The following is a 12,004-nucleotide window of genomic DNA, read 5'->3' on the forward strand; positions in this document are numbered from 1 at the left end:
TCCCTTTTTCTCACACATTCTGTTCTCTCCTGGGACTTTTTAAAAATAGCACATGTATTTAAGCCAGATTCACTCAAAAATACCACATGTAAATCCAGGCCAACAATAAATAATGACTGGCTTCTCCCAGTTGCTAGAACCAGATTTATATGGAGTTAACTGAGTACCCTTCTCGCCTGTGGGAATGCAGGGATAGTCTCAGCTGCTCCCTTCCTCCTCTGCTCATTGCTCTCTGCATGAGCACACCTGGCCACAAGGGCCAGGCACCCATCCACTCCTACCCACCTCCCTGTAAACACACTTCTTTCCTGTTTCTCCTCCAGAGGAAGGGACTTCCTATTGTCAAAAATTGTTCATTTACCACCAAGTGGCTCTGAAAACTGTTCACAGAGGCTGATGGATATGCACATAGCCACAGCTCAGCAGAGGGGAATTTGGGGCAGGATCTCTTGTGCATTCCCCAATATTTTCTTTCATTTTCCATCCAAATTGAAAAATGTTGCTCTAAATTTAGCTGTAAAGCTCCTTTTCCTCAAAGGAACAGCTCTGTCCACTTGATGGAAAGCCCTGTGCTAGGAGCAAGCAGGAGATGGAGAGGAAATAGGGAAAGGCCCTGGGAGCCCAGTACCTGGCAGAGCAGAGGTGAAGAGAAGGAAAAGAAATAGATCAGTGTCACCAGAGCCAGATTTTCTCCACTCTGGAAAAAAAATAAAAATAAAATATTGAGGAAAACATCTCCCTTCACAAACTGACATACAATCACAGTCTAATAGAAGAGACCAAATGGGAAACAGAGAATAAGAATATGTATTTTTTTATATTGCTAATGTTACAATTATGTGTTGTGGTCATACATATTAATAGAAGGATTACTTATTGTAGACATAGTGGATATTTTTTTTTCAAGGCTTTCTACAAAGTAGGGTTGTTTAAATTTGCTCCACTCAGCAGGGGTGAAATGGGATTTTAAAAGTATCTGTAATAATACAGAGATGGAAGGAGCAACCAGAGGAAGAGAGGTTGTTCTCCTGGTTATTTTCTTTATAAATTCTGGTTTCATTATAGTCTATCACTTGACCTTGAAGTGAATTGAGGAACTAATACAAGGCCTAGCAAAATGAATTTCAGCTCCATCGCATCCTGAAAATGAATACTGTGTACATGCAGAGAATGAGCACAGGGATACAGACAACATTCTCTGTAGATGACATATTTTAATAAGGTTTTTTGTCCCCCAACTTCAAATCTAGCTGCATTAGTATCAACTTAAGAGCTACACAAGAACATAACAAAAGGATGTTAAACTTTTCAGAGCACTTCTTCACAAAGAAAACCTTTTGGAAGAAACTCTTCAGAAGTAATTGTTACAAAGGAGATTCACTCACATTTTAAGGGTTTTTGTTGTTGCTGTTGTTTTTTTTTTTTAAATGGAGTTTCTATGAGTTTTTTAAATGGAGTATCTATTTCTTGCTTTGGGAATTTAGAAAACTAGGGGAGGTCAAATGTCAAAATCTTCTACTCAGTTTCAAGTTTCTCATTTAATTCTGGTTTCTTGCATTCCCCATGCATTTCTTGGAACAGATCCTCAAGATACAGCGAGTAACATAGGAAATAAAATGATTATTTCTGAGTTAAAAGCCTAAGAACAAGTTCTGAGACACCTCACATCCAGAGAGGCTTGAAGTTAATACAAGCCTCCACGCAGCCACGGAGCTCAACTTCCAAATGTAAGTTACTCTGAAAACATTTGTTCAAAAATAACACAAACCATTAAATTTCACTTCAAAAATGCTCTGGTTGTGTTATATAGTATGCTGCAAACCACTCGTACTTACGGCCCAGCATTAATCATCAGAAGCCCAAACAAGTAAAAAGAAAATAGCACTGCCTTTTCCTCACTAGAAAGCGTAAAGAAAAATCTCACAATTGTATCACATCAGAAAATGGGCACTCAGACACAGCTGCCTTATTCAAACACAGCCATAGGATAGGCTACACTTGGCTCAGATCTCCTGCTTGCCTGGCTACCTTGCACACAATGTGCAATTCAGGGGTGATATACCCCCTGCTTTAATAGATATTTTCAGTGTCTAGTCTGCTATCCAAACTGAAGGTCAGCTACACTGATAGCAGCATCTGTTGCAACTCATCATTCCGTCTCCTTGCAGCAAGCCCAGGGAAGACACCATCCAAAAGCCACGTGCCTCACATACTCAACATTCTCCCAGCTTCATACTCCATAGATCAAAAGCATTTGACATGAAAAGCTTGTTAGCAATGACCTGCTCACCAGCCAATTTTAGGAGGGTTCAGCATATGTCTAATCAAAAGATCATCCATATAAATCAGACTTTCCCTTTTAATTGTAACATCTCAGTGGGCCTTTCTAATAAATATTTTAAATTCATTAAACAAGTATCATAAAAGTACCACCTTGGGCCTTTTAAACACTTCAGAATTTAAAACACAAGCCCGACTTGGTGCTAAAGCCTACTTGTGTTTAATGTCAGCATCTCCCCATGCTGACATTTGAGACTGCGTGGTGCTACACTGCTTTGTCATTCACAGCTGCCCACACCTTTGAAGCAAACAATATATAGGCAATGAATTGTCTGTAGTTCCAAGATCATCCTGGTCATTCACAGAATGGCCCAGGTGGGAAGGGACCTCAAGGATCATGAATCTCCAAACTCCCTACCACAGGCAGAGCCACCAATCTTCCCATTTAACATCAGACCAGGCTGCCCAGGGCCCCATCCAAGCTGTCCTTGAACACCTCCAGGGATGGACAGGGCAACCACAACCTCTATGGGCAGCTGTTCCAGCACCTCACCACTCTCATAGTAAAGAACTTCCCCTTGACATCCAACCTAAATCTTCCCTCCTTCAATTTAAAACCATTTCCCCTTTTCCTGCTGTTATCTACTCTTTCAAAGAGTTGACTCTCCTCCTGTTTATAGGCTTCGTTTCAGATAGCTTAGCACATTGACTGTGTCAAACACTTCATGTAGATTCAGGTACCTCAGGTGTTGAGCACAGAATATCATGGATGTGCTGGAGTTGCTGCAGAAAGGGTTTGGAATGACTGCAAAGCATACTGGGGTTGGGCACAACAGCATAAGATGCTCCCTCAAGACCTAAGGATACATGATATGTTCTCAAAGAACCATTTGTAGATGGTTCTGACAACTCCTGGTCCAGAACCAGGACATCAAACCAAGGTTCTATACGTAGGGGAATGTACCTCCAATAGCAAACCCCCAAAAATGATCATTTGCAACATAAGGAGGTCCTGAAGTCACCTCCAACTGAGACTACAGCAAGTACACTGGGAAAAAATCCATCAGATCTCAGGGACCAGGACTCATGTCAGATTTTCTTCCTGTTCTGAGGCCATAACTTTAACACAAGAGTTGTGCCTTTCCAATAGTAGACCTTAATACGCAAGGTCTCAAGAATGAGGCATTATGTACTTCATATCTCCCTAGCATCTGTGAAGCGCTCAGAAATTGTCAGGTAAGTGTCACATCTTATATAAAATCTTGGATGTGATAAGTCTTCACAACAGCTTCAAAAGAAACAGAAGTCTTCACATTACAAACCATTGCACTTTGCTCAGGCAGGTCCTCACACTTCCTAGTTTGTGCAGTTGTGCTTATTTTATGATTACATTCCAGAATAAGCTGCATAAGCAGAAACTTGATAATTAATGCAAAATATTCTCCTCAAGGTAGCAAAAAAAATGGTCAGAATATCTTCGTGGGAAACAACTCAAAACTATTACTATTACAAAACTATAAATAAATCAAACTCCAAAGTTTTAATAAATATCCAAAGCAACTGCTTTACTACATACAAGAGATTATTGGAAAAGCCACTGTTTTTCTTCATGTTTCACTATGATTTTTTACATTATAGCAGTAATCTCTGCAGCTACACAAAAGAAAAAAAAAATCAAGTTTGGGCTATGGGAAGGGATTCCCTTTTTTGCCATACAACTCCATTTCGCTCCCCAGTTTTATGAATAAATTTTCTTATTATCCTACTAACAAAGTGAGCAAGCAGATGCAGCAAGATGCTCAATGTAAATTCCTTCCCACATTCTGTAAATACAGGTTGTGTATGAGCTGAAACGAAATCAAAATATTTATTAAAGCCTTTGCAGTATTTCACTTCCCATCGAAATTATTATCAGGCTCACATCAGAAAGCGGAGGGGAGGGAAACTTCCTAAAAAGGGTTGGCATCATGGGTCCAGTAGGTCATCGACCAAATTCATATCTCCCTGTTAGAAACAATGCCACGTGCCACACAATTTTGGACACACCACCATAAGCAGCTTTGCACAGCTATAGCACAACGAGAGCACTGACAGGAGCTGCTTACAGCCATCAAGCACGGCACAAAGTGGATTTGAGCTCTTTTTTAACATCAACATCTTTTCCAGCTTTGGTAGCAGAGAAATTAGACTCAAATACTTTCAAAAAAGAAAACCCAAAGTAAATGGAAAAGAAAAAAAAAAAGAGATGTGTTAACAGTGGAATTTACTTTGCAAAGTGTAACTTTATGTAGTATGCTGGACTGTCTCTGAGGTCTCTTTACTTGCAGCATGCATCCCTAAAGCATCTCAAAAGAAATATCCTGAACCAGAGCATCTAACTCAAGGTCAGATATACTTGTTTAATATACAGATACTTTGAGATAATGACAAGCCATACAAGAAGATTAAAGTATTTGGCAGAAATGACTTGCCTAACCTTCCCCATTCCATCTGAAACATTTTTTTTTTTTTTTTTTTTTTTTAGGTATATATAACAGCATCTTAACTCAAAGAACAAATGTTTTATACACAGGGATTAGTATTTCTTATCTTATTAAATACACATGAACCAGCACAGCTGTGCTGGTTAACTTGGTTTAGTTAATAGTTTTGCTTCATGCATCTTTGCCAGTGATAGGCTCCTAAAGAAGTAAATCAAACTAAAGAAACAAGGTTTCTTCCATTAGCCAGCTCAAGGAGGAATACAGGAAAAAATAACTTCTAAGTGTTTAGAATCTCCCATACCTACAAGCCCACCAGCAAAATCCATCACAGAGTTTGACAAGGACACATGACATGAGAGGTACTTGGAAGGAAAACCATGGGTGAAAAAGTATAAGTATGTTTTATTTAAACAAATGATGGAGAAGCACTGGAGTAAATCTGCTGTTGCATCACTTTTTTTCCATCCAGCAGCACTGTTTGTGCTGACAATTCTTTGTTAGTATTTTGATTTAAGAAAGGAAAACGTCTTAGAAGATGGATAGCTTCATCCAGATTTCTTTACATCCTGTTACCTCATCAGCAGCAGAGTTGTGTATTCTACACCTACTGCATTTCAAACTGTACAGCAGAGAGGCGTGAAGCCTTCACTCAGCACCAGTTGCAGGGATGCACAGAAGCATCTGCTCACTGCTCTTCACCAGATTCAAACGAGAATTTTTCCTTTGGAACATCCTTGACTGGCATATAACTGACAAATATTATGTATTGTGAGAAAGTCAGATAATTTGACAGTTGTCTTATTGTTTAGTTTACCCATTCTTGATAGCTTGCTGTTCCTCTAGCTTGCAGATTATCCTAACTCAACAGAAAAGTTCTCCTCTAGTATCTACATGAGTTTTACTAACTACATTCTCCTCCTGCTACTACAAGAGATGTACTTGGCCACTTTATGAGAGGAAAGGTTTGCACTAACCACTGTATTAAATGTTTTGAGAACGTTTTCCTTTCCTGAGCCTTACAGGCACAACTTGTTTTCCTTGCCAACTCTTCACTTCAAAGCACACCCACTCCATAAATCCCCAGCTGTCTGCCAATGTGGCTGCAGTTCCACACACAGGGGAAAAGAAAACTAAAAAAAAAAAAAAAAAAAAAAAAAACCAACCAGATAGTAGCTACAAACACATAATAACTATAACAAGAACACGTGTGCTTCATATTCCAACATGCAACATTGCTGCCAAGAAAACAACTCATGCACCAAGAGCTTCCTCAGTTGAGCTGCAGTCTCTACTGTGTAATATGTATTCTTATGGAACTAAGTATTCTCTTTACATACATAGAAATCTAACAGCATGTTTAAGTCATTCAGGTCAAGATAGGAATCTGCAAAGCACTCAATATTGAGGTAGTTCTACATCAATCAATGCTTGTATTTATTTATTTTTTTTAGCAATTCAGAAAAAAATATGAAACGACCAAAAATCCAGTACCAGCATAATAAATAACCAGTCCAGAGCAGTCATGTACTTCACTCATTTTGCCAGGTTTATTACTGACAGAAGAGGTCTACTTTTCCAATTCAATGAGCAAGAAGAGGTCTGACAGTTAACAGAGACTTTATCTGAAGTAACCATGTAACTACATGCTGCTCACCCATTCTTTCCAGATGGACACTTGCCCCAAGCATGACTTTCATATTGTCTCCTCAAACAAGAGGGAAGGAGAGGTGCCCACTTCCTTTAAAGTATGTCATTTTTGTGAAAATGTGTTTGTCAAATGTGTTAAAGATTTTTTGTTAAGATGTCTGTATACTAAAGGATTCTTTAGTTCCAAGAAGGTTTGTAAGAGTGAATATATTGCACATTAACCAAGCTATAAAAGAAGCTGCTACCATTTCATTTGCTTTTATCATCTTCCTCTGCACCTAATAGCACATTATGCATGTTATAATGAAATCTGATTGCACAGCTGGGTGATATTCTCTGGACAGAGTTTTCCTCCCAGTCTACTTCTCCAAACAACCTCATCTTCCTTTATTTCCCAAATATAACAGATGTTCTACAGTCGCATTATGAATATGATATTAACAAAGTGAAAGCTGTAAGAAAAGATGTTTTAAGCCAAATACCATGGAGGTGGGCAGCTGTAGTCTTATCCTCAAACTTTGTTGTTAGTTTATTGTTTTGTAGGTTTGGGCTATTTGTATGTTTAGGTTGTTTGTTTCTAGTGGGGTTATTTGATTTGGTTTTGACTGATGATAGGGGTAAAAAGTACTGCAATTCATTCATTTTCCCCTTCATTTGCACATCTATCCTGCAACTAATTAGTTGGTGTCATGTTGTTTTTCTTGTTTGTTTAAAAACAAGGACTATTAAATTAAGGTTTAACTGATCGACAAAATCAGGCTACGTAGTTCAACCAAGTGACCATTTAGTACTTCAGCATGAATATATCTCCTACTCAGTATTAATATGCAGTGTGACAGTAGTGACACCTCAACAGCATGGAAAACGATTTCCTCACATTGTTTGCTGCCTGGAAAGTGAAGACTGGCAGATGTTCAGTCCTTCACTTGCCAGGAAAATTAGCACTTTCCCAACAGATATGCATACAGAGTGAAGCATCCTGTAGTCATTGACAAAACAGATCTCAGCATGGCAATGGACTGCTTGGAGACAGGAGCTCTTCAAACTCAGTATGTCAAGAGAGTACAAGCAAAGCTGTTACTTGCAGTCACAAAAATCAAGACTTCATAACTGTGCAACTTATTTAAATGTGATGGTGCAAGAAAAACAAATACACAGTTTTTCCAAACTTAGTAGTCAGATCAGTTTCCTGAATTTCTAGAAATGATAAACTGGCAAACTGATAAGATTTTTCTTGCCTGATCCCCGTTGAACCATACAAGCCTTTAACAGTTTCTGCAATAAGCTTCAGACCTACTTGTATCAAAATATTAACCAGTGCTCCATATTTTGTATGACTTTACTTGAATTCTTGAGAATTGGGATCACTTGGAAACAAAGAAATAATACTTAAGCACCAAATTCTTTAGTACCCACAACCAAAAATGCAGCTAAAGAATCTGCAATTATGGGCCCAAAATGGAAGGAAAAAAAAAGATTTAACTCTGATAGAAGTATTCACGAATGGGTGATCTCATTATTTTCTGGTTTACACTTTTCACGAGAAAAGTAGAGCTCAGATGAGTCAAGCTGGAGCAGTGTCCTGGGATGACTGTTTGGGTACCAGATGGGTCAGCTGGTGACAGTACCATGGGAGAGGAAGAAAGGAGTGACCAAGAGGCACGTAGGGATATTTGACACTCATTTGTTTCAGAAGATCAGTAACAACAAATTGACAATGAAGTCCAATGCCACAACAACCAAATACTGATATTCTCAATGCAGCTGAGATTTGTAAAACCAGAGGTGCTACACTTGTTGTTGGCACTGCCATATCCAGGCCCAGGTGGGTGAGCTAGGAAAGGGGAATAAGAAAGCTACAAACCCATTTGGACTAGAATCACCAGTTTTCCTTCCCCATTACCTAAAAGAAGTTGAAAAACTGAATAGTTTTACAGATGAGGGCAGAACATAGGGGTTTATATCCCACTGTAAAATACAGATTTAGGCAGGCATGCAGGAAGTATTTATGTGCAGAGGAAAGCACTGGAAAGTTCTTACACTTGCTCCTCCATGGTTTCCAGCACCATAGATTGGAAAGATGCTTCTGCAACCTCAGAAGACGAGAATAGATGAGCTCAAGGAGAAAAAAGGCTCTTCCTGGGCAGCTACAGCAAAATCAAGGACAGACATGGGAGTGCATCAGTCCTTCCAAGTAGAAAGCTCACCTTTGCATGCTTCATCCATGTGCTGAGTCCAAGCTCCCATCCAAATTGTTCAGTGAGCATCCCCAAAGCCCAAGCTCTTGGCTAAGGCAGTAGTTGCAGAGTGCTACGTAAATATCATTTCAACAATAACTGGCAATGTTTCATCTATCTACAGAGCTGGCACAAAAGGACAACTGGTTACCATAATACTGATTTGGTATTTCAAATAATCCTGATAAGAAGCCTTATTAGTTCCTATTTGACATTATCTTCTATGTCATGCGAAACCTGCTATCAGTTGAGAATGCAATTCTTTTCTCTTTCTTGTGTTCACGAGTACCAGGTGTTAAACACTGCTCATCTTGGGCCACTAAAGCATCAGTGTAGGACTGCAGCTACATTTGTTTCTTCTAAAAAAAGCATTTCATAGCAGACTGGGAGTGTTTGCAATATAATTTATACCACTTTAGCAATAAAATGAAAGTCATGTTGTAGAAACAGCATAAAAATGCATATTTAATGACACAATCTTGCAAATCCTAGCCCAAAATACTGTTGAAGTCATCCTTTTCTTGCAAAAACATTGAGGAGTATGCCACTACCAAGTTAACTTAGGTCATATGTTAGAATGATTGGGATTCACAAAGGGGCTTAGAACACATTTAGCTGTCTCAGCATTTTAGAGCTTAAGTTAAAAATATGAAGCAATAAAAACCAAATGTGATTGTTCAATAAGTGCATCTGGTCACTGCTGGAGAACGGTGTCTGAACAATACTGTTCTGCAGGCAGTTCAAGTATGGGATGCTGGCCAACACTGAGCTTGGGTTTTGTGCAAAGCAGCCACTTTAAATTCAAGCCACAGCAATTCTGGAGGTGGCCCAGCAGAATCTCCCTTGGAGAGCTGTTCCCCGGTGCTCTGAGGACCTTGATCATCCCTGTTCATCATCAGTTTCAGGCTTCTGTGGGTTTTCGTTTCCATTACCAGATCAACAGCGAACGTTTGTTGGAATATTGAGCCTAAGGATTTTTTGCATTAAACACGATCAGTCTCAAAGTTTTGTAAGTGGAGGAAGATGCCCAAGGTTAGAAAGGAAACAGGGTAAAATGATGTGAGTTAAAAACAGGATGGAAGGGGGGGGGGGGGGGAGGTAGGGGGAAAACGAAAGAAAAAAAAAAACACACCCTCTTCCTACTCCTTTTTTCCTTGGAAAACTACTTATTATCAAGACCTAATTAATGCCTATGTTCTGCCATCTTCTGGGCTCAGTAACAGGTTCTCTTTTCCCCCTTCACCCCCCATTTTTATTCAAACAAAACAAACACCTGGAAGAGGCTAGAGATGAGGGAAAAGGATTGGAAGGGTAATTATGAATTCTAGAAAGTGGGTTGAGGTTAAAAAGAAAAAGAGGAAGAAAGAATGGAAAGATTCATCCTAGAATGCAATAAAACCTTGGATTTTTTTCCCCTTCATTTGAAAATTGCTGGAATGTAATTTTCAAATTAGATTGGGAACATCAATGTACTTAACATCTACATATTTACTTTTACTTCATGTATCAATTTTCTTAAGGAAAAAAAAAGGAAGTCACACAGAGAAAACTTACAGCTCTTCTCTCCCAAGAAGCAGTAAATCCAGCATGAAGTTCCCAGCAAAAAAAGAAAGATGCCAAAAGAGGCATTATAAATGTCCCAGGGTTTGCTTCCCGGTGAGTGCTAAATGGTGGTGGTGGTCCATGCAGATGCTGCGACTCTTACTCTGCTGCTCACCTTCCTTACTTCATTTCATAGAATCACTGGTGGTATGGGCTCACAGCAGCTTTGTAATCATTTCTGAGCAGCAGAGGCTGACCTGGCCCAAGAGGTCTGCTATAAATAACTTACTTGTTTTAATAGAAGGGTTTTAGGACAGAAACAAGGGGAAGATAATCCAAATGGCACCATTCCTCAAAGTTCCTCAGGATGTCAAGAAAGTGCCAGAACCAGAAGGTGCTGATCATACATAAAATGCAAAGGGCGATGCAGATTTAGATGTAAAACACTGTCAGGGCAGATTGGCACTGAATCAGGGAACTCTGCCTCAAGCAGAGGAACCAGAAGGGGTCTCATGGAGCCCTTGAACCTGAAGAAATCAGAGATGCATTCAGTAGCGCAACACCAAAATAAAATATTCAAGCTACAAACATGATGTCCTCCGGCAGAGATACAAGGGCAGCATTTAAGATGAGCAGGACACATCCCCGAAGGCTTTTTGACCTCCAAGACACTGACCAAGTTCCAGTCACCAACACACAGAGGAGCAGTGACCGTTGTAAACTCTCCACTGCCTGTGGGCTTTGATGGACCCAGTGGCAACATCAGCCCTGCCACAGATGAGCAAGTCTGATATAACAGGGACCGAGGGGAACCCTGCTCCAGAAACCTCACCCAAGCAATGTAGCAGTAAAATCAGAAGGGTCAGAGGGAGAGTTAGGTCTACCACAAGGATGACGTGCTCTGGTTAGGATAGCATTGCTCTTCTGCTGCACAGAGTTGGGAAGAAAAGCACAGGGAATGTAACTTCTGAGTCAGTTAGCATTTGCTTTTCTCTTTCAGTAATAATTCGCCTTACATTTCAATAACAGTTTGAACTCTACTTTAAAATACACTATATTTTACTCAAGTAATTGGAATTTTCAGCATGACCTTTAAGAAACAGTGAACAGCAGAGCTATACATCTCAAAGAGGCAGGGGAAAGCAGTTGTTTAAAGCTAGACAGACTAAAGGAATACAAACCTCAACACTACAGCTCCAAAAGCTTTCCCAGAAGAAATTTACAAATTCATGAAGGAATCACTCAGTATTACCATGAAGACTAATGTGAGTCTTGTACCTTGTTTACTCTCTCCTAATAATGCAGGGGATGAGGGAAAGCTCACAGTAACATCACTACAAGACCCATAAATCAGACTCACTTTTGTTTCATCAGCCTGCTCATAGATTTTCAAATCTGCTCACCCATAATTTTGCACCCGCTGAAAAGATACGTCTTATCCACATGCACCAAAAATGGTTAAAACTTGAAACTTGTTTTAGATCTCATCTTTTCCTGTAGCCATTCCAAAAGTGACCCACAAAGAACACTTGAGGTTTAATTTTGTATCTATCATGAAGAACTACTATTGTAGACACTAGGAACAAATAAATGCTGCAATTAAATGCATCTTTCAGTAAGATTAGTGCCTTGTCACTCTTCCCAACATATCATCCATATATCTTCTATTTATCAGCTGCTTCATCCAAGAAATTTTCAGACAGAGAACGTTAGTAATTAAGACACATGCAAAAAGGAGCCTAACACAACACATTTTACAGTCATTTACTCAAGCCTAGGAGACAGGATAGGAATTGCATACAAATTATGTGAGAC

This window comes from Tympanuchus pallidicinctus, unplaced genomic scaffold (assembly GCF_026119805.1).
Source record: "Tympanuchus pallidicinctus isolate F22 unplaced genomic scaffold, pur_lepc_1.0 scaffold22, whole genome shotgun sequence".
Lineage (NCBI taxonomy): Eukaryota > Metazoa > Chordata > Aves > Galliformes > Phasianidae > Tympanuchus > Tympanuchus pallidicinctus.